Source organism: Triturus cristatus, chromosome 4_1 (assembly GCF_964204655.1).
Source record: "Triturus cristatus chromosome 4_1, aTriCri1.1, whole genome shotgun sequence".
NCBI lineage: Eukaryota > Metazoa > Chordata > Amphibia > Caudata > Salamandridae > Triturus > Triturus cristatus.
In genome coordinates, this window is record NC_140585.1 from 113209705 (window position 1) to 113233925 (window position 24221).

At 45.3% G+C, this 24221-nt stretch overlaps 1 long non-coding RNA gene across 1 annotated transcript in view; it reads right to left on the minus strand.

Moving 5' to 3' along the window:
• LOC146844061 (uncharacterized) overlaps positions 1–24221 on the minus strand; it is a 111307-nt gene that overhangs the window by 1623 nt on the left and 85463 nt on the right. The window lies entirely within an intron of this gene.

The following is a 24221-nucleotide window of genomic DNA, read 5'->3' on the forward strand; positions in this document are numbered from 1 at the left end:
TAGCATGATATAATCGCCTGAACTCCCTCAACCATAAGATCTTTTGTGCCTTATCGACCCCCCTAATGTCCAAAAAAGCTCGAGCATATTCGGAAAGTTCGGGGGTTACCCATAGCCGCCTCCAGTAAGCTACTGGTCTATAGCGCGCTATGTCCTCTAAACGCAAGACACCCAGATCGTAATAAAGGGGGATTAGGGGGGTTGATAACGGGAGGCCGGTAATTAAGCGCAAAAACTTATTCTGGGCCCTAGATAACTGAGTAAGGTTAGAATACCCCCACAATTCTGCCCCATAGAGAGTTGCTGTAGTTATCTTGGCGTCATATATTTTAAGGACTGGAATCATGGGTTTCGTATGAGACCGGTGGAGTTCTTTTGTTAAAACACCAGTAAGCTGTGCATGCTTTAATGCCACCTGGTCTAAATGCGGTTTCCATTCCATTTTTGATGCGAGGGTTATACCCAAATAAGAAAATACCTTTGTCTGCTCTAATTTGACTCCATTCATTTGCACGGTCCCCCTGACGTGCTTGGATTTATGCAGGACCATAAATTTGCGCTTAGTAACATTTACAATGAGTCCATGGTCCTTACAGAAAACTTCAAACACGTCTATCGCTTTTTGTAGTCCCTGCTGAGTCTTAGAGATAAGTAAAGTGTCGTCAGAAACATCAGCAGAGGAATCAACTTACCATCCAACTTGGGGGCATCAGTCGGGGTATGATTAAAATAGTTGATTACTCTGTTGATGTATAGTGAGAAAAGAGTTGGGGCTAAAACGCACCCTTGGCGTACCCCCCTCGCAATTGGAAATTTGTCTGTGAGACTTCCTGATTGATTCCATCTGACTTGGGCAAAATTATCCTCATGTAATCTGATTAAAAAGTTTAAGATATTAAGAGGCATCCCTTGATCTTTAAAAACAGACCACATTTTTGCTCTAGGAACTAAATCAAAAGCTGAATTTAAATCAACGAAAGCCGCAAATAACATACCATCACCTAACTGAACCACCCGCCAATAAATTAACAAAAACCTAAAAACCTGATCTATAGTACTCGTATGGCTACGAAACGCTGCCTGTAGTGGTGATAAGACTTCCTCCTCCTCTATCCACCCTTGAATTCTTAGTAGGACTAGCCTAGCCACCACCTTCTGTATGCAGTCGATCAGGCTGATCGGCCTGTAATTGCCTGGATCAGAACGCTCTCCCTTTTTGAAAATTGGAATGATTTGAGCGCCCTTCCAGCTATATGGTATGGGTGAGCCATTGGTTAAACAATTGGCTAAACTTAAAATATAGGGTGCCCACAGTTCCTTGTCGGACATAAACAAATCAGCCGGAACCGAGTCTAGACCTGGAGCTCTACCTCTGGGGATAGAGTTCAGTACCTTTCGCACCTCGTTTAGGTCAAAAACCAAGGGAGTTGAAACTATAGACACCGAGGTGGCTACTGTACATCTCCCCTCCGATGCGTCTGTTGAGGCAAACTGGGACGCAAAGTGCGAAACCCACAGATTGGGTGGTACAGAATTAGCTGGTTCTATTTGATCCCCTACCCCACCTAACCAGGTCCCAAAAGGAACACATAGATCGTTCTTTACTGGCTAAGTGGAGATCATTCCAGTAGTCCTGGTCCCATGCTCGTTTGGCCTCATATTGAGCTTTTTTGTAAAGTTCACGAGCTAACCGTAAACCAGCTGTGTCCTCATGTTTTTACCGCTTCTGACAGTGCCTGATAAGCAACCCTACATGATTTACCATACCATTGATCCTCTTTTCTCAAAGGCCTATTTGGTTTGGCATGGGTCTGTTTTAAAAAATATACACTAAGTTGGTTAAAAAGATGAATGTGAACGTTATTGGCTTTATCCAAGTCTTCCTTCTGAGCAATATAATTCTGTAACTCATTTGTGGCCTTAATAATTGAATCCTTAATAGTTAAAATCTGCCTCTCATTCATATGGCACTTTTCCCATTTGACACGCCTTAAATTATTAGATGGAACAATATCCACTTTCCTAGTAGGGGCCTCCTGGTGGTTAGTGTTGAATAGCTTAAAGGTTAGGAGGAGAGGATTATGATCACTCTCCACCCTCTCCACCACTATCATATCCTGAACGCTGACCCAGTGATCTTTATTAGTAAGGATGTAATCAATACGACTTTTACGAAGTCCATTGTTAAAAGTGGGGGCCCCATGTGAGTCAGAGGCTGTTCTACCGTTCATTGCTCTTAGACCATAGCCGATGCTAAGTGCTTTAAGCTGCAATGCAGCTTCGGTCCACTTATTAATTGGCGGAAGTGTCAAATTGGGAATGTTTCAGATATGATCTTCTTCTAGAGTAAGATCGATGTCATTGATATCCAGAGGTTCGAAACAACAATTAAAATCACCTGCTGCAATTACGTCTCCCTCTTGGCTATATACCTCAAGTAGCTGGTCCAACTCTTCCACAGTGTTCGAGGATTTACCCCCCGGTAACCCTCTAGCATATATGTTAAAAACAAAAAGATCCCTTAACCCAGGACACTGGATTTTAGTGAGTAGAATATCCTTACTATTCGAATCCAGTTGAGTTACAGAGTAGCCAATGTCCTGTTTAATCCATGTTACCAGTCCCCCCTTAGCTCTTCCATGAAGACCAGGGACGGCTGGCACATGGAAATTAGAATAGCCGGGTCTATAATCTGGGACAATGGTCCATGTTTCCTGCAATAGTATAACGTCCCTGTTTTCCATAAACTTTAACCAGTCTAAAGATACAACTTTATTTCTAAGACCTGCCGCATTCCAGGAAATTAAAGATGAATAAACATTGACATCATCCCTATCTTTGTTATGCGAACCACATATTGAGACCTCCTGCAGGTCTACATCAGCTAGGTCCCCTCGATGCGAAGTCTCTTGTAGTTGACAATTAATATTAAGATTAACAGGGGCACTAAACTTGACCACTTCGCTATGGTCTGGGGATATTACACCTGCTCGTCTTGTGCCAGATAATGTGTTGTGTACCAAAAGAGTTTTCAAAATAGGTTTGCTCAAACCCTGTTCCTGACCATGAGCCAGTCAGTCATTGCAATCTAGGGAACTCAATGCCTCAAATCGATTACTTACTTCAATGGGTCTGACATACGTGTCATAGCAAGTACCAAGATTACTCTTTCTAATAAGAGCTGTGGGGCGCGGAGGATAAAAATACCCTAGGGGCAGGATATTAATACGGTCTTGATGTATTCTCAGTGAGCCTGCCTGTCGTAGGATATGATCAACCAATTGGGGAGATGCAAAGTTTACAATAACACAATCTCCACCCATGTTCTTCTTAGTATCCCCCACCCAGTCCACCCTACGAACCATCTTAAAGTTTGTGAACAGATTAATGCCCAACACCGTTTTTAAATTCAAATGGTGAAGTGCTTTATTTTTAAGTGATGACCAGTGTTCCTCCAGACCATCTGAGGTCTTAGGGACATTGGCCAAAATGATCGTATAAGGGCACGCCTCAGGTGGAAGCTGAAATTTAGTGTGTTTGTGGGAAGGAGGGTGGATAGCATCAATGGTATCTATAAGACCACCACGACCAGATGTAGTGTTTCTTAGGTTAGCGGAGTTAAGCGGTGCAATCTTATCCTGAACTACTACTTGTTCCCTAACAGTTTGGACATCACTATTCAAAAATGGTACTAACAGGGTGACTAACAGTGGGTGTATAGGAGCAATATCAGGACGAATAGGTTCCAGATCAATGTTCGTCAGAGAGCCCTGATGATTGTGTATCCGATTTTCCAATGCTAGCAACCTAAAATCAATCCACTCAAGTTTATCCATAACAGGACTAATCAGGGCTTTTAGACTCTCCTCTAACACCCCCAGGAGTCTATGCAGTTGATCGACCTCAATAGAATTGTTTAGAGTGGTGGATATTTGAACTCCCTCTTCTTGGGGCCTAGTTTTAAACGGGGGATGTTGCGTTGTAGCCGAAGCACTCTCACAAATGATGGATTCATTTGTCCTTGAGTGTTTTGCATGAGGTTTGCTACCCTTAATGGCGCTATCAGCTTTCCTCTTCCTAGATGGCTCTTTAGGTCTTGTGGCAGGCTGAGGCCGGGCCTGCCTAATACTTATTTTGGGGGATAATGACTTTGGGCTAGGAACTGCAGAGCATGTGGCATTTCCTGAATTAGAGGAACTTTGCATATTAGCACCCTTTTTCCCAACGCCTCCCTTTCCATCTCCAATGAGATGCAAAGTGGGCGTCACTGGGCGTACCCCGGATGGGCAACCTTGCAAATATCGCTGATGTTCACATCGCGATATTTACAAGGCTACCCTAGCATTTTAGCACACATTCGTTTTTGGAGAAAACAGCTGTTTTCTCCAAAAACTATCGTCTGCTAAAATGAAGACCTACCTATCCCCAACATTGTGGTGGATTATGCTGATATGTTATCGCCCTTTTGCTGGGAACATCGCTGGAAAACTAGCGATGTTCCCTGTAAAACGACGATAACATCGCTATCTCTGGACATTTTATCGCCCTGGAACAGCGCGTTGATGATAACGCGCTACCAGGGCGATAAAAAGCAGAGATAGCCAGCGATAAGAAAATTATCGCTAAGCACAGCCAGCGATAATTATTGCTGGCCGTTGCTGATATGGCCCTTAACCCCTTCAGTGCCCGCCCCTTTCCCCGCCCTGTGCCGGCCGTTGCATTAGCGGGCGGGGTTTGTGACGAGCTGGACTCGTCATGGGCACAGCGCCACCGCGGCCCATGATGAGTCCAGCTCGTCATGGGCACTGAAGAGGTTAATGAGAGAATGTGCCCATTCTCCAGTGCTGCTCAGAGACGTTTTAAGGCATGGGCAAAGTGGGCCCCAGCCTTTCAGGGGGCCCCCTGATAGAGCCAGCTCTAATCTGCAGAGAGTGTTGCTCTGATGACCGTGAATCATTTTTTTAATAGATTGTTTCAAACATCGTTTTCTTTTAACTTAATTATTTAATTTTAATGTGGGTGATGTGTGGGAGTCCATTACAGACATTTTGCCCAGAAATTTTAGAATTCCAATTGAAGCCCATGTTAGATGCCCTTCACATCTAACATGGGCTTCAATTGGAATTCCATAGAGCATATTATCAAGCCCATTATCGCCGTTTTAGTGGCAGTTTTCTGCCACTAAAGCGGCGATAATTTTATCTCCTGTCTTGATAATATGCCCCATAGTTGTTTACCCGTGCTTTTCCCAGCACTCCCTGTTCTTTTGTTGCGCTCGTGTCACTTCCTGAGGACTGTAGGGCTTTACAGGGGGCACTAAGACCTCTCTATCGAAGACATTGTTCAGTGGTAGGACCCTTCTATTTTATTTTGGTAAACTTTGCTCCTAGCATTTGTTAAGGGCTGGTTTAAATCCCTCCACGGTGGCAGTGCCTCGGCTGCGGGTTCAAGACTTCTCTTCGCCCCCTGTTGTGGCTCTGAGGGATGGTGGGCTGCAAGCTGCATCTCTTACTTGTGTCTCGTGCTGTCTTTGTTCTTTGGGAATTAACGGCTTCAGTGAGCGCTGTTCATTTAATTATAGTGGCGCTGCATTCTAGATAGTTTCTTGATGGCCAAGGGCGCCACTAAGTAGAACCTACTTCTCGGCGCAGTGGGCAGAGGGGTAGTGTCTGAATATGTGGTCCCTATGGCTGCTGCAGCTTCCTTTCTACTCTGCTGTAGTCAAATAAGCCTAATTTTGGTCAATACACAACCAAAAGAGTACATCAAAAAATCTTCAGTTAAAAAAGTAAAAGAAATAATCATGATATGAACCTTTGAGCAGCTGCATTGCAAGAGCAAGGATGAAATATGATGCAAGAAAGTGACAGTGCATGAAAACTAGAGAGAGCTGAACAGGAAGGCCCTCTGGTATTTTACAAGCTCAAGTTCTAAGGTGACATAAAATGACATCAATACAGTCATGCCTTTAAACCATTACAATACACGGATTATATAAAAAAAAGTGACATCATAGCAACTAAAACAACATAGATTTCATTTTTGCAATTAAAGACAGTTAAAGGTTGAAACCTTGGCTCTGAGTGTTGGATGGAATATACATCCTTGAGTAAACCCTGCCCAATGAAAACCTATAGAGGCTTATAGAGTTTCTCTTTTAAGAGAAACCTTAGGCGTCTGGATGTTTGCTTGTCTTTAAATTTTTACCAGGCAATTGGTGGGCCTCTCAGTTTTGGCCCCAGGGGGTATTTAAGTGGACCATCTCACCGGTGCCTCCTTGCGGCTATAATGGGGAAGCAGATCAGGAAGACACACTGTTCTCCTCCTTTCACTGAGAGATACCTACATTGAGTCAAGAATAGGGGACAGGGCTCTGGTTTTTCCTCTGTGTCTGATAAGTATTTGTAGAAGATTGCGAGCTGCCTGTTAGAGACGCATGATTTTCTTTACAAGGAGAATTCATTGCCTCTGGGTTCTCCTGTCCTCAGGCAGGTCTTCCTTCTTTCTTTGTCTTCCTGGTCTTCTCCAGAGTATGATAAAAGAGGTGGTAGGTTTTCTGGATGATCTTTCTGCTCATAGACAGAAGTATATTTTAATAGAGAAGCGGAAGTCGGTGGTCTCCTACCTCTCTCACAATCTTCAGCTGCCTGTGGAGGAGGATTCTTGAAGTACAAGTGGGGAGCAGTTTTGTCAGTTCCAAAGGCTCGCTGCTCCCAGAGTGTCTATGGTTACTGGTTTTTAAAATCTCTTGAAGAGAGGATGGAAGGACCCTGCCAGAGTCTCAGTTCCCATCTTCATGGGGAAACTTGATCCTTTGGCTAAAGGAGAGACAGTACAGCCTCAGTGAAGGGTGGTGGACCTCCTCGTAGCGTGTTTAGTGGGTAAACCCTTCCTTCTTACAGAGAACCTTGTCCTTTTACACCCTGAAGATAAGAAGGTTAAGGGCCTTGGGAAGAGACTTCATACAGGTCTTAGTCTTGCTTTGAGTGTGTGGATCAGTTGGATATACGGGGAGAGCTGTGGAACCGGGTTCGAGTCTCGGCAACAATGCTAAAACATCCTGTGATTCTGGGGAAATCACTTAATCTCCCTGTGCCTACCAAAAATGAATGTGTTCTTCTGTAACGAAACTGGTGCTCATGTAAAGCGCTCTGATACCCGATTCCTCGGGTCTAGTTTGAGCTATATAAAACTCAAAAAAAAAAATATATGGCTCTCAATCCTTAGTCAAGGAATTTTAATTTGCCTCTCTCATGCTGCATTCAAGCTGGTTAGAATTTCTCACAGATATGGGGAAAAATGAAGAACCAGGCCCATTTCCTATCGGATGTTATATTTGACAAACTACGAGCCTCAGCCATGGCTTTAGCAAGCTCAGCCGCTACCGGGCATCATTTGCACCTTAGGAACTGGTAGCAGCCAAAATAATTGCCTGTTGAGAATTCCCTTCTTGGGTATCAAACTCTCTGATGGTAAGTGATCGGAAGTTCAGCTTAAATCCTTTAACCCCTTCGCCGCGGGGCAAATTCCGCCACGGTGCAAGAGGGGGTGGGGTTGGGCGTGGCGCTACCATACTCAGGACGGCCCCCGGCCGTCATAAATCATGGTGGGCGTGTGCTCATGACGGCCGGGAGCTGTCCGAACGCCACCCACTGATTAATTCTCTCGCACAAGCAGGGAATTAATACCGCGTGGGCAGAGTGGCAACGTTCGGACGGCTCCCGGCCGTCATGAGCACACGCCTACTGTAACTCATGACGGCCGGGAGCCGTCACGAGCACTCAAGGAGTTAAGAGCCAGAAGCACATTAATCATTTTTGTCATAAACAGAATTCTTGGAAAAGAAGCAGAAAGAAGAATGAGCATTACCAGAGGAAAAAGACAGACTTCTACCAGAATAAGAGCTGTTTCCAGCCTAAGGGGAATCAATCAGATCTTCTTCTCGTCAAGCAGCTAGGCAAGGTAATTAGACACAGAGGTCCTAACTATTCCAGAACCTCTATGAGGCCAGGGGGAGGTCATCTGCTGTTTTGTCAGCAAACATTGTGAGATTTCATACATGTATTTTTTAGCAGCTTGTTTCTTAGTGATACTTCATAGATTTTCCAGACCCACATTTTGTGCAGACCTTTTGGCCCAGGAACAAGATAAAGATGGAAGCCATCTGAGATGATATATCTCTTCTGCAGGTCAACAAAAGCATTTACTCTGTCTCTTTAGCAGAGAAGGCCCTGGGAAGCTTCTCCAGGGGTTTCCTTGGCCAAAAGGCTTCAGGAGACTTCAGAATGATGATAGACTTGATATTGCTGATTCAGTATATCCACACTATGAATTTCAAGATGAATACTCTGAAACTCTCATATACAGTGGGAATTTTCTTATAAAAATCGACTTACAAGATGTCTACCTGCATGTCCCCATAGTTCTGCCCCAAATGGTTCACTGACAAAAACACTGACACCCAAAACATCCCCATACCACAATATCGAGTCATAAATATATCCTGTATTTATAACGGTAAGTACAAAAATATATTTTTTTAAATACAGATGACATAAATATAGATGTAAAAAATATCGTTTTTTATATATATATCAAATAAAATAATAAATATTAAATAATAAGGACAAATAAAAAAAAAATAGATTTAATATAGTTTTTAACAGAAATAACAAATAAACTTAACTTAAAAAAGTTAAACACACATACATAATAATCATTATATATGTTTACTGTAAAACAATTAACAAACTATTAATTTAAATGTATTTTATAATTTTAAAAATATATAAAATGTAACAAATAAATATACATATACATATACCAATTACATAAAATGTATGTTAAAAAACCATTCTATTATTAATTAAATCATTAAACTATTCTATTTAAAAACATTCCAACTTAAATTTCCCACTCCAGTCAATGCAACAGTAGAGAAGGTGTTGAATAGCGGAGAGGTAAGAATTACTATTCCCACTCCAGTGAGTGCAACAGGAGGGAAAGTGTCAGATAGCAAACGGGTAAAAATCTTTATTCCCACTGCAGTCAGTGCAACAGTAAGGAAAGTGTTGGGTAGCGGAGGGGTAAAAATTACTATTCCCACTCCAACGAGTGCAACAGTAGGGAAAGTGTTGGATAGCGGAGGGGAAAATTTACTATTCCCGCCCCAGTGAGTGTAACAGTAGGGAAAGTGTTGGATTGCAGAGGGACAAAAATGACTATTTCCGCTACAGTCAATTCAAAATAAAAAACGAACAAAATATCAACAACAACAAAAAATATTTGAAAAACAAAGTAAATTAATTTTGTTTTTATAAATATGTTAGAAATGATTTATTTATTTATAGAGCGCGACATTCATCCAATTAGGATATCACGGTGCTAATGTAGCGGGTGGTCAGTTGAGCTGATCCAATTAAGGTCAGTGGCAGCAATTCTAAGGAAATAGTTAGGTTTTAAGTTTCTTCCTGAACGTCATATAGTCTTCAAATAGCCGTAGTTCCAGCGGAAGCTTTTTCCAGTGTAACGCTGCAAGGTGCGAAAAGGAGCGTCCACCTGCCCTGCTTCTATTGATTGTTTTAGTCTCCGCTAATGCTAGAGAGCGTTACCTTAAGCACCTGGACGGGACGTAGAATTTGATTCTATTCTGGAGAATCTTGGGGCCAGTACGATGGAGTGCCCTGTACGCATGTCCTAAGAGTTTAAATCGTGCTCTTTGGCGCATAGGCAACCAGTGAAGTTGCCTCAGGCATTCCGTCGTGGAGCTGTACCTGCCCTGGTTGCACACCAGTTTGGCCGCTGCATTTTGTATCACTTGCAGACGTCTAAAAAGGTATTCTGGTGTTAGAGCGCAAAAATCCAGGAAATGGGGAAAAGGGCAAAAACCTACATCGATATCCTCCCTTCGTCACAGACCCAGCTTCACACTAATGCACTCACACATACAGTCATTGGTGGGGCCCATAACACCAACATACACACGTCACTTCCACACTGGTCTGCACGCTCAGGAGGAATGAATGGTTGAAGCGCTCGACATGGAGGGGAAATACCTTATAATCTATAGGAAGAAAGTTATATTACAAAACTATACATTGATAACTTTTCACCTACAGATCTCAATTCTAAACATCAAGGCACTCCTCCCACGTGATCAATGGATCAAAATAGTTGGATTGGTTGATGGTGATTTAGAACCAGCTAAAATACATTTCAAGATTTAGATCTTACCATATTCAATAACCCACAAACTCGTATCTTGTTAATCAATATTTGTTTATCTAATCTTACATCAAAGGTTAAATTCGCGTTTTGGAAAGTTTATCTCAAATTTCATGTAAATCGCAGAACATCATATTTACCTAATCTGGCTATCTGAAGTCCTCTAAGTCTGCATACTCAAATCTGTTGTCATTCGTCAAAGCGGATCAAAGTTCAAAGTTCTTTGCTCAGCACGCTACAGTCTCAAAGATTGGCCAAAGACCAGAGACGTGCAAGCATCAGGAAAAGTTTGCAGTCATCAGATAATTGGGCAGCATCCGGACCATCAGGGATTCAGGGAAAGGCAGCAGTCACCCTAAGAAGTAGAGTTCGAGTAGCGTCACCGTCGTCGCCAAAGTAGAAGTCGATCGTCAGTCAATTGCTGGCAGTCGGTCGGTAGATAGCTAGCCCCTCTCTATTCTACCATGGATTTTTATAATAAAATCAAAGCAAGAAGATACATTTTTGTTATTTTAGCATAGTCCTGATTGGCGGGTTGAGATCGTTCGATGGAAGCCTTTCGGGATTTTGGTACAGTTCAAGGGGTGATGTCACAAAGTTCAAGTAAAGTCAGTCCGTTCTGGTTTACTGTGAAAGTCTATTGTCTTTAGTCTTGGCCATCGTCCCATCGTGGCCTTATTCTGGTACATTGGGACATAGGTCATGCAGAGGCTGTAGAAGTTTTTGTTGCTTCTGCGCAGTTCGCTCCGCGCCTCGTGGGACAGTGGCCACTTCGTCGTGTCGCGTCAGCGGCCATCTTGAATTTAGGCCCAAAATGCTAACTTAAGCGAAACAAACACAAAAGAGTAATTAATACATAGAAATAATGAATCTAATGTTAACCCCTTACTAATCCCTCTATGTGTTGGTATTTTTCGAGCGTATAGTGAAATTTAAAGCAATTATATTCACCCTTTAGGTCGTCTTCTGGAGCAACATTACAAAACATTACAAAAGCCACATATATCATGCAATATTCTATTTACTACATATACTGCTGTTAGTATGCATACGGATTTTAGTCATAAAGGTTATATAGCCATGCAAAATGTAAATCCCACGTGTAATTTGTATAATAATAATGTTGATTAATAAACATGCAGAACTCATTTAGTAATATTATAATTAATAGATTATATAATTACTTTATACATGCAGAATAGGGGGGTATACAACATTTTGTACTACCCGCTCCATCACTGGCATGCCAACAAAACGTGCATTTCCATAGTCTAGCCTGCTGACAAGAAGGGCTTGTGTGACAGTCCTCCTGCTTTCCAATGGAATCTAGGAGAAAAGCCTTTTTAAGAGCTTCAGTGTGGCGAACCTTCTGCCACACAGGATCCACACATGGTCCTGCATTGATAGGGTGTTATCAATGGTGATGACCACATTTTTTACACAATGCTTTGGTGCTGGGGCCGCGCCCAGAGAGTGGGGCCACCATGACACATCCCAGATATGGTTGGCTCCGACGAAAAGCAGGATTTTGGATTTCTCGGCGTTGAGCTTTAGGCAGTGCGCTGACATCCAAGTTGCCATTTCAGTGAGACAGTTGTTGAGGTTGGCTATAGTGTCATCACCTGTTTCCGATGGCTGTTGTCAGTTGTGTATCATCCGCATAGGCGCAAATCCCAAAGCTCCATTTCGTACCAATTTTTGCCAAAGATGATACCTAGGCATTATATAGTGTGGGACTCAGGGATGCTCCCTGCGGGACACCGCAGCTGAGGTTTTTTGGGGTAGATGAGAAAGCACCCAGTTGCACAGTTTGAATTCTGTTACACAGAAATGAACTGAGCCATTTAAGGGCTTATGTATGTATCCCTTTTTCGTGCAAATTTTCCAATAAGATTTGGTGGGAGACCATGTCGAAAGCTGCCAACAGGTCTAACAGGATCAAGGCTACTGCCTTTCCTTGATCCAATGACGATCTTATGTTATCTAGGACAGCCAGGAGAGTTGCCTCCGTGCTATTTGTGGCCCTGAAACCTGTTTGTGAGGGGTCCAGCAACTCATTGTGTTCTAAATAGTTAGATAGTTGTCTATTGACTAGTTTTCCAGTACCTTGGAGAGATAGGGGAGCTGGGAGATTGGCCTATAGTTGGCTGGGTTGTTTACATCTGAGCCTATCTTTTTTAATAAGGGGTTAAACTATGGCTTGTTTCCAAATCTCTGCGAAGACTGCCGTCTCCAGAGATTGGTTAAACAGCTGTGTTATATGGGGGCATAGGGTAGGTATGAGTTGTGAAAAATTAAAATGTGGGCAGGGGTCGAGAGGGGATCCCGATTTGACTTCCCCCATTGCCTTAGCGACCTCTTTTTCTGTATAAGGGACAAAGCTGCCTAGACGTGCGAGGTTGTCGGGGTGAGGGTTCCTTCTTTCCCAGTTGATGAAATTCACTGGGGTGATGGTATTAAATGACGAGTAGATAGTGTCTATTTTGTCCATAAAAAATTCGCAGATTTTTTCACAACTTTCTGCTGAGGGATGCATAGTTTGGGACATACAAGTCGGTTTGCATAGTTCGCGCACTATTTTATAAAACTCTTTGGCAGAGTTTGCGTTCTTGTTTATTCGTTGTGCAAAGAATGCCCTTTTTGCCTTCTTAATCGCATGGGTGTAGCCCCTAAGTTCTGTTCTATACGCCGATTTATCCAGGTCCGTTCTGGACAATCGCCAGTTGTGTTACATTAATTTGCACTTTTTTTCAGTGCTCTAAGTTCTACTGTATACCACTTTTCGGATACCTTATTTATCGATTTAGATTTGAGTTCTGGTGCGCATTGGTCCAGCGTCTTAGTGAACTCTATTTCAAGGTTCACTGCACCTTTATTAGTGGGTAATGTTCCCAGTGTTGCTAGATCGTTAGGAGCAAAGTGGAGATAAAATGAGTCAGGGGTGAGTAATTTCCAGGCTCTATAGGTTCCATGTATGGATTTCGTTATTCTTACTGGTATCACGGGTGGGGAGAATGAAATGCTAATTAATGAATGGTCAGTCCATGTGACTGGTTTGATCTCCTTAACTAAGGTGGTTTCTGTGTTGGAAAACAAAAGATCCAATGTATGGCCTGCAATGTGTGTGGGATCCTTAATCCATTGTTTTAGTTGAAGGATGAACATGTCATTCTCTAAATGGCTTGTCGCTGTATTGTTGTTTTTTTCAAAATGGACGTTGAAGTCTCCGATGCCCAAATCATTTTTATATTTTATGCAGGCGGGAAATAGCTGCGTAAGCAGTTTGGCGCTGAATTCTGCCTGATATCCAGGGGGGTTATAAATCACAGCCCCTCCAAATGAGGTATGATTCCCTTTAGCTATTTCAAATGGCAGTAGTTCATGCTCTCCCAGCTGCGCTACTGTGATGGGGAGGCAATTAAGGTCATCTTTAAACAAAATAGCTAGTCCCCCACCCTTCCGCCCTTGTCTGTCTTGCCTTAGTATTTTGTACTCAGGAGATATGATATTTGCAATGTCCGGGGAGTTGTTATCACACAGCCAGGTTTCGGCAATAAAAACCAGGTCTGGATCTGTCTCCTTGACGGTGTCCCAGATCTCGATAGAGTGTTTAAACACTGACCTAGCATTAAAGTAGATACAGTGAGTCTCATTTGATCATCCGCTTCTTTCTGTGACTGATCGAGCTGGGCTAGGCTGCACCATTTGCACAGCATACAGGAGAAAGGCCCTTCTGTATGCCCTGGCGATGCTTCCACGCATGATGTTTGTCTACATGAAGCATGGGTGGCTAGCTCTATAAGTGACTCTCTTGAGTAGCACAGAGGGCTCCTTGGGTCTTTCTTAAAGGGAGCAGGGGTCCTGGCCCCTGGTCCCTGTCGGGCGCCGATGGACTTACCTTAGGCGCGCCTTCGGCGTTCCAGTGGCACACACGCTGGCCCATCAAGCTAAGTAGGAAGGCAGGCCGAAGGTCAGCTCTGCCCCCTCTTCGGCCGGAAGTACCTTACAGTGGACCTAGGTGCTGTCAGACCTGCCCTCCACTCAATCAGCACACAGCTGCGGTGGGCGGGGGCGGAAGACAGACTTCTGTGCAAATAAGCAAATGTGCAATATTCAATATCCTTCTGTGCAAAGTAAGCAAAGTAAGCAAATGTGCAATATTCAATTCAGTGCGCCTACAATAGTATAAAACAATCAATTGATCTTTTTAAAACAGGCTAAAACATAAGTAAAAGATGTTCCCCAGCCGCCGTGGCTACCAAGCAGCTCGTGATGAGATCGAGCAGCAGACAGATTCACCACGCTATATTTAATATTATAAATGTAAAAAATTTAAATGTATTATAATGTTAAATAAATATCAAAAATACCTATAGATATTACATTAAATAAAATATAAAAATATTTTTCAAACAAACAAATATTTTTAGTTAGAATTTATTTATAAACAATAACATTATTACATACATTTATGTTATTTATATCCTACCCAATAATAACACACAATTCACAACCTACATCTAAATTAATAATAAAATGTACTGGGGGGCGTGGCCTTCAGCCAAACAAGATGGCCGCAGCTTAGTGAAGCTCCAGCGGGCCGCCATGGAAAACCCCCAAAAATCTGTCATTATCCTGCCTAAAGTCGATATCTGTTGTGGGAGACCCCTGCCTGAGATCCCCGCAAACATGCGGGACTGAATAATTGCAGTAACAACAGAAAGACGCGGCCGCACGGGGACCCGGTTAGTGCTGACAGCTGCGCCTCCAAGATCTACATAGCCCATGAGCGACGGATTCCAGGCGTGACGGCCGGAGCTCCGAAGAGGCAAGATGCAATGTGGAGGAACATCTGAGACGGGGGCCACTCTTCAGCACTGAAGACATAATCGGCAGAAGTGGTGGAAAGCAATTGCAGACCTTGGCGGATGCCGCGACCCTGCCCTGAGGCGTGGGTCCTCCCACGAGGCCCGGAAGAGAGAAGATGCTGAGGAGGTAGAAGGCCCACTGCTGCGGAGCAACGGGCCGATCCTGACCTTGAGAAACGAAAACGGTCTGGGACATTGGACTGTCCTCGCCCCAACACATAGTGCAGAAGCACCGTGAAGAGATCAGTGACTGCCCGAAGAGGTGAGGCTGCGCTTGGGTGTTGGAGAAGGTCTCCGCAAAGGAGGACAGCAGGCGCGGGCCTGGGCAGTCGGCGTGGCCCTGACCCGGGGCCTGGATCCCCATTAGTGAAGCACCAGACCAATCACGGCCTCAAGAAACAAAAGGGGCATTCCAATAAACAGAACAGGTACACCATGGCTGGATAAGTGACTGCCCAGAGTGGTGAGGTGGCGAACGGGTGTTGGAAGTGATCTCCACAGTGGGGAACAGTGAGCACGGGCCTCGGCGGAAAGTTCAACTCCACCCCTGGGCCTGGGTCCCCCGGCAGGGCTCGAGACTAAGACGGTGCCAGCTGTGGTAGGGGCCCGCAGAACCAGCAGCAAGACATCTGTTGTCTACAGTGGCCCAGGAATCAGGCTGATTTTGGCCCTCGTAACAGCCGGATACTTCGAGGCAGAGACGTCATATTGAACATAAATTGTAATCACTAGAGGGCCTGAGATGCAGTAAGTGAGCAGATTGGCGGTGAGTCGGGGTGGAGTGGCTGGAGACACTTGGACTCAGCCCACCACCCCTGAACAGTTTTCCACCAGTGAGAGAACAGCCCTCCAGTGGAGACCTACCCCGTGGGCCCCCAAAATTAAAGTGAACAACAGGGCTGATAGCTCGGACACCATGCCAAGGAGCAGACTGGAACATCAGTGGTCCACTAAGTCTGTTCTGAGAGTTAGGGGTGCAGTCCAGATCGCTGAGCAAGGCTGAATCGGCGGTGGCTGATTCCCCCTCCCCCATACCTCCCCAGCAGGACAGAATCAAGACAAAGAACACAAAGACTCCCAGGCGCAACAGAAGACTGGGTGCAGACCCGAATCCAATGGAAGCGAGGCGGACCCTTGGTCGGGATTGGAGGTGAGACGCATGCAGACTGAAATGTGATAGGCACCAGGGGGAGTTGATCTATTGGAGGGGTGTTTGGGACCGAGGGGGGTAAGACCCGCCAGGTCACTAAGGGAGTCCCTGGCCCCTACTGGTAGGCTGCGGAAACGGCCCTCCCCTCCTTGCGCTTCTCCCCCCTTTGGGGTTCTGCGCTGCAGGTGGGCCCGAGTGAGCCTTGAATAGCGTTGGACTCCACACGATGTCTGGGACCAAATGCTCTAAGGCAACTTCAGGAACCAAGATGGAAAAGTATGCACACCCCAGAACGGACCCACTTGCCCCATAGGCATTGCATCAGCAATCCCAAGATGACGCCCAAGCCCAGGCGACGGGGGATCTACCGACCCTGCAAGATGTCATGGCAGTGATTAAAGACATCAAAACCCCGCTGGAGGTTAACATTGACTCAGTAACCTCAGAAATTACATTGATGCTTGCAGACATCCGTAACACAAAAGTACCCGAGTCAAGGAGGCAGAAGAAACCATCATCTCTCTCAAGACCAAAACAAAAACAGTATTGGCTCAAGTTGGTGATCTTTGCACAACTCAGTCAAAGTTCTAGAGGCTAAAATGGAAGACGCAGAAGGCCGGTCACGCCTGAATAACATAAAAATAATAGGAGTGCCAGAGAGGGCCGAGGAACCAGCAGTAGGTCTGTTTGTTGAAGATCACATCCTGAAGCACCGAAAGCCGAAAGGTCTCTCCAAATTTTTATCTGTAGAACGAGCACACCGGGTCTCCGGGGCCCCGCCAAAGGCTGGGGCCCCACCGAGACCATCATTGCCCGCATTTTTAACTTCAGGGATCGGGATGTGATATTGCAGGCTCTACGAGTAGCTCCTCCAGTAAAATGGGATAACAAAGCTATTTCCTTTTTTCAAGACTCCACAATAAAGGTTCAGAAGCAAAGGCGGTCCTTTTTAGAGGTCAAAATAGCCCTACGGGAAAAAGACTTGAAGTATGCCATGTTTTTCCCAGCAAAACTCCTAGTGCTTTCAGAGGAAAACACATGTGCCCCCCCACCTCCCTAACATCCTGGGGGCCCACAACGGGCCCCCAACTGAGGCAACCGCATGCCTATCAGTGGCAGCAATGCCGCTACAGAAAGGCTGCTTCCCACTGCCATCCTTATATGGATGGCGGTGTCTAGCAGACACCGCCACCATTTCAGGCCCCATTTCCGCCCGGTCACCTGTTTGACCGGTGGAAAACTGGCAGACGGTCTTTCCGTCTGCCGGGGTCCCCCCGCCATACTAATATGGCCAGGGGGAAATGGCGTGCGGGCGGAGGAGAGTGTCGGGCATATCGCCACCACCATGCGGGCAGTGGCAATCTGCCCGGCATGCTAATAGACCCCTAAGTTCCTTTGCCAAGCCTTACCACCTGCAGCCACAGATACCCAGGGTTGAGCTAAGGTTAAGGTTAAGTAAAGAATACTGATACAGGATGTTATCTGTGAGGGTACACTACACAGCCATATCATATAGTACACCCAGATCATCACACAAGTGATGCCAGCATCAGGGGCTGGGGGACAGTAATACAGACTGGAAAACCCAGGGTCTCTGGCAGGGCTAAGAACTGTAAAGGTGCTACAAGTGGAGGGAGTTAACAGCTGTCTGTAGATCAGTTTAGTGCTTTGCACATCTGTTGAAGGGAAAAGCCCGGGTGTCTCATACTGTCAATACAATGGCAATGTCCTACTTGAACCGTCAGTTCGGTTTGCGTTTCATCTCTCTGAAACAGGTGGTGCAATAGATTTGCATGTGGGAGGAGCTTAATCTACTTGATCTCAGAGCCATTTACATTATGGGAGTCCCTAAACACTCAGGTGGATTACCTGAGCAAAATGTTTCCAAGCTCCCGGGACTTTGTTCTCAGTACCTTAATCTTCCAGCAGATTTCAGAAGGTAAGGGTGTCATATACATCACATATTCTCAACTCATCACAATTCTCAACTCCTGAATTGTCTGTTAATGGTTCAGGATCATCCAGCTGTGGCAATAGATGCCATGGCCAGCCCTTGGCCAGAAGGGTTTCTTTTCGCCTTTCCATCAATTCCATTGTTTCCAAGTTTTCTGGCAAGACTCCATAGGGAATCATGTTAGTTCTGCCATTTTTGACAAACAAGGAGACAGCTGTTTCCGCTCCTGAGGAGGTTGGCTTTGGGGTAGTAATGCATACCGCCTTTCAGCACTTCTCCCCTGTTGCAGCCACTACTAACCAAAATTCTCTGGCCTAATTCTGTTGGTCTGGAGAATGAGAGGGATGGATTCTTGGATAAGAGCATCTCTTTTTCTGTTTCCAGATCAGTTTAAGCTTCCAGAAGATAATCCACCAATAAGGTTTATAGTCTTCACTGAGGTTCTTTTGATTCTTCATGCAGAGAGAGAGATTTTTCTCTCTAGTTAAGACTTCAGTTCCTAATATCCTCAAGTTCCTACAGGTGTGCTTTGATAAGGGAATGTCTGTAGCCACCCTCAGACTGCAATGATCTGCAATAAATGAATTCAGATGCCTTTGGAATGACTCATTAGCAGCTGAATGTTTATTGTCTAGGCCATTTAAAGACTTTGCTCTCTTAAGAATTTGTAGTCCATTGCCTTCTGGGGATCTTCCCTTTGTCCTTTTGTTTCTTCAAAGGACACCATTTGAACCCCAGGAGTCCTCATCTAAATGTTTCTCATTCTTAAGACCTTCTTCCTGATCTTTATTAGTTAGGCAATTAGGTGAATTGGGTTCTCTAGGCTGCCGACATCCTTACCATAGGATTTTTGAGGATTCTGTAGTTCCATTCTTTTTCTTTCTTAAACCTTTTTATTGAGTTTTGTATTTCAAACAGCAGCAACATATGGCATTGTAGAACATATTGAAAGAAAGAAAAAGATTCCATGCATACAGGCATGAACACTAGATAAAACCATTGTGTGGGGTACTTCTGGGAATGCAGGTCTGGGGTGGGTTGGGTGTTTATTACTCAAAGCCTGCTGTAATTGGTGCAACTCTAACGTAACTGGAAGTGAACAGTGGAAAACTGAGTGGGTAGAGGGGGGTGTGACGGTTAGTGTATGATGAGTGGTGTGGGGATGTGCCCAGCATGTTGCTCACAGTTAGAGCTGGATTTGGGTATGTGAATGGTGGGCATTACGGCTTGCAGCTCTGTTTTGGGGAGTGGACTGGGCATGAGTGGAAAGAAGCTGATGCATTCAGGGGGGAAGTCGTCGTTACCCACCGCAGGATGTAAATGTGTGAGTAGAGAGGGCCACTGTGGAGATATGGATGGCAGGCACATCTGATGGACCTCCCCGTACCTGAGGGTGTCTTCCTCCACGTGCCCCATCTGTGCATCGCTCCTCTCCATACCTCCACCGAGAAAGTCGTTAGAGAGTGCCAGTGGAGCGTGATTGTGTATTTAGTGAGTAACAGGGCCAAGTCAGTGAAGTGGGCCTAGATTTTCCGCCACATTGTGTGTTCGAAAATACCTATGGAGCAAGCATGTATATGTCTGGGAGCTCTGTGACTTCGTGCAGTGTAGAGTAGATTTTGTCCCAATAGCTCTGGAGGGCTGGGCAGGACCACAGCATGTATATAGGCGTCAAGCCCTGTGTAGGATGAAGAACTGTATGTTTTTGAACCACAAGTTGTTTTAGACTTTTTTGGGCACTCAAGCGCTTTCTCCAATTCTGTACCATGCAACACCCTCACAAACTCATTTTCCAACTGTTGATGAAGGGCCACGGAAGGGGCAAGTGTTAATTTGCACAAAGTCTTATACAACCAGGTGGTGATTTTGAGTCCGGCCCCCATAGACAATACAGCCTGAACCACTGGATGTGGCATTGGCTTTCCCCCTGAGAGGTCCCAGAGGACTTGGCAGGTGTGGCTGAGCTGATGCTAAAAGAGGAACTGTCCCGTTGGGAGACTACTCTCCTCGGCCAGATGATCAAAGGGGAGCAGATGTCCCTCTTTGAAGAGGTCACCCACCTCAAGTAGCGAGTGGTCTGTCCAGACTCTCAGCTCCCCAGCAGTGTATTAAACTTGACTGCGGGGAAGCCCAACCAGAGGCACATTTGGTGCTTAGAGTGGAGTCGTACGGGAGAGGTGATGTCTTCACTACCACCACCTGCACGGACCAGGAGGCTATGGAACATGCCTTCAGGAAAAGGAGGCGCCGGATCACTGCTACCGGTAAGTGACGGTGGTCTGAGCTAGCCTCTTTCAGTTATTGCCCGGCTGTCCAGTGGGACAGCCATTGGATTTATGCCGCCAGGAATAATGCTTCAAAGTACAGGGCCTCCAAGCCTCCTCGGTCCATTCGCAACTGCAATTTGGACAGGGAAACGCGCCGATGCCTGGATCCCCATAGGAGTGTACAGAGGAGAGAGTCCAGTTCCCTGAAGGAGTGAGGGGGTATAACTTAGAGTAGCACAGTAGATGGGTCCGGATAACCATTTCTGCAAGGACAATTTTCCTGATAGGTGCCAAAGGAAGGGACCACCAGAAGTGCGCTTAGTACCAGATACCTGTCAAGGTGCTGCAGAGGTTCCACTCATGAAGGTCCAGGGGAGTGTGGTAGAGGCAGACCCCCAAGTATTGCGTCACCTGTGCATGCCTATTGGGGCAGGTGTCGCCAAGATATATATCTGAGGCGGGGATGAACGGGTATATAGCTTTGCCCAGTTAACTCAAAGTCCAATTGTGGTGGTGTGGGTTGCTAGCATATCTCGGAGGGATGTTAAGTTGGCTGTTATGTCCCACAGGTATATGAGTAGATCCTCCCCATATAAGGACACCAGGTGTGTCCTACCTGCCAATGGAATGCCCCACTCCTGAGCTCCCTCACGCAACCGCATGGCCAGAGGCTCCATTGCCAATGCAAATAGCAGGGGGGAGAGCGGGAATCCCTGCCTCGTCCCTCGGCCAACCTGGAAGGAAGCCGAGACAAGACAGCCTAGGTGGATCTGGGACAATGGGTTGGAATACAATAGCTTGGTCCAGGCTAAAAGCAGGGGTCTGATTCCCATGCAACGGGGCAATGAGAGCAGGTAATGCCAGGCCAGGGTATCGAATGCCTTCTGTTAATCCAGAATGAGGCAAGCCACGCACAGGAATTGTACTCTCACATGGTCTTGCACATGGAAGAGGCGCAGAATATTCTGGTAAGTGATGCGGCCCGGAACAAAGCCGTTTTTTTCGGGGTGCACCAGATCCAGGAGGATCTGAGCATATCATTCAGCTAGAATCTTGTTTAGGAATTTATAATCCACCTGAGAATATGAGTCTGTTAGAAGCTAATTGTGTGGGGTCCATGTCTGACTTGGGGAGGGAGACCAGGATGAACTCACAAAGTGATGGGGGAAAGCTCCCTACCACCTAGCACCGCTTCATACATCTACACCTGCCGGGGTGATTAGAGGGGAGGAGAACTGGTAATGCTCAAGGGAGAGGTCGTCTAAGCTCAGTGCTTTGTTCCAGGCGAGGTCACGGATCACCTATTTTACGTCAGTTAGTGTGATCTCTACATCCAAAGAGAGTCTAGTGGGGGTCAATATGCAAGGAAAAACAATGTCTGCTAGGAACATGTCCACATGGTCTGCCAGAGGCTCTGGGGTTGTCCGATAAATGGATGAGTAATACTCATGGAATGCTTGCAGTACACCAGTCGCGTTACGGACTGTAACACATGCAAGATCGACCACTTCGTCTATGGGATGAGTCACTGACTCCTGCCGGACTAGCCAAGGTAGAAGTCTGCAAAGTTTGTTGCCTTCCTGGCGGACTAAAGCTGTGTGTGCTGTGAAGTTATAGCACTGTAAGTTTTCAAGATGGGCAGCTTATGCAGTTTACTAGCTGCAAGGCAAGCGTGGTATCAGCGTCTACCACTTTACCTAGACCCCTTCAGCTTCCCTTATATCCCTCCCCTAGGCCCTGCTGACTCCTGCTATTTGTTGGATGGAGGGTCCCCTCGAGACCACCACAAAGGCATCCGATTCCACCATCCTAGTGGACGCCGGATTGTGGTTTTCAGCAAAGTACTGCCGGATGCATACACCCTGTGCTTCCTTGAACTCCGTGACATCAAGACCGTCTTGCAGCAGTTTCCAAGTGGATTTGGGAAATCAGTGGCATTTGAGATTCATGAAATGCCCGTCATTATCAGAGGCTAATTGTTCCAGATAGTTTGTGTGCAGAATAAGGGGGAGCCAAGGAAGGGGTTGAGCCGCACATGCAGGCTATGCAGAATGGAATGGAAAGAGTAAGGCAGGGACGTAGGGTGCCGGGACCGCCATGTATCTGTAAGCACCCAGTTCTATATCCAGGTTCGAAGACAATTCTCCTGTGCATGTGGAGGGGAGAATGGCAGGGTAGGATGGGATATATTCAGGGCTAGGTCAAGAACCCATTTATAATCTCCGCCTAAACCCCATGGTGACATGTTCCTATGGGCAAGTGCAGCAGAGAGCAGAAGGACCCCTGCTCAGTGTTGGGCACATAAACGCCTCCCATTACAACTGGCTGGTCATCTAGAAGGCCCTCCAGGAAGGAGAAATGGCCATCCCTGTCTATTGTCCTACTATTTTCCTGAAAGGGGACCCCAGGATGAATCTACAGCAGGGCACCACGTGCATATGCCAAGTAGGTTGTGGTGCAAAAAAGGCCCCCCCAGCGCCTGCGCAAATGGTCCAACTTCCTGGGTGTGACTTGTGTCTGCTGTGTTAAAATAGCCTGTGCCTGCTGGCGTTTGATGTGGGTATGGATGGCATAGCGTTTTCTAGCGGTGTGCATACTGTGGATGTTTTAGGGTGAGGGATTCGACGTCAGTGCTGTGAGCCATACTGATGCATGAGAAGTGCGAGCGCGGGTTGCTGATGGTCCGCCCTCGAATTGCCGAGCCCTGGGAACCAAGAGACTTATGGTGGCCAAAATGTTGTGGTTATAAGAGAGGAGATGGTTAAGGGGAACTGTGTCAACTGGGGAGAGAGAAAATCCCAAAGCTGAGAGCTTACCATAGCAAGTGGTACACCCAAACAGAGAATATTAATCTTGCCCTAGTTGTGTAGTTCTATTTCTTGATCCCAAATTTCTTTGTAAGATTACTTCTAACTACCATAGGAATCAAGAGATTTTCCTCCATTACTTACCCTCAGATATTATCAATAAGGACCTTTGATACACCTCCTGGATATAGTAAGTGCCATAAAAACTACCTTAAGAGATCGAATATAGTCTCCCCGAAAACCATCGTCTTCCATTACAGCAAGATAGATAAGATCATTTACCTCTTCAGCTTATCAGGGTTGTGGGAAGGAGATCACTAAGAAAATAAATACTCAGTTAAATAGAGGAATGAGATGTTCCTGGGCTGAATGGGCTGAGGTTTATTTTAGAGAGATTTGTAAGGCTCACCTTCAACATATATTTTACGTAATAGATTTCATGGTGCTAAGGACTTTTTTTGGGACTGATGTCAGCTCATAGACATTTTTTGCTTTCTTTTTCATGTTTGTTAGGGTACCAGAGATCAGGTAAATATTTGTACCTGACAGAACTTTATGTATGATTTAAATGCATCAGGAGTTTGGAATGGATATTGTTGGAAAGTGGGTTATTGGTAGGGGCAAATGTAGGTCTGCCACTGGCAATAAGGCCACTAACACATGATAGGACTCAGCATAGGTCTTAGACAATTATTTCTATGCTCAACCCTTGGTAATATGGCTGCAAGCAGACAGGCTTAACTTCAAAGACAGGTTTGTAAAGCATTTAAAAACACTATTTCAGTAAATAAATAAAAGACACAACACATAATAAAAATCCAACACCAATTTATACAAATAAGAAATATTTGTATCTTTAAAATGACACCAAAACAACAAAAATACAATGCAAGGGAACCGGAGATATGAATTTTTAAAGATTTATTAAAATATAGCACTTAGAAGATTATA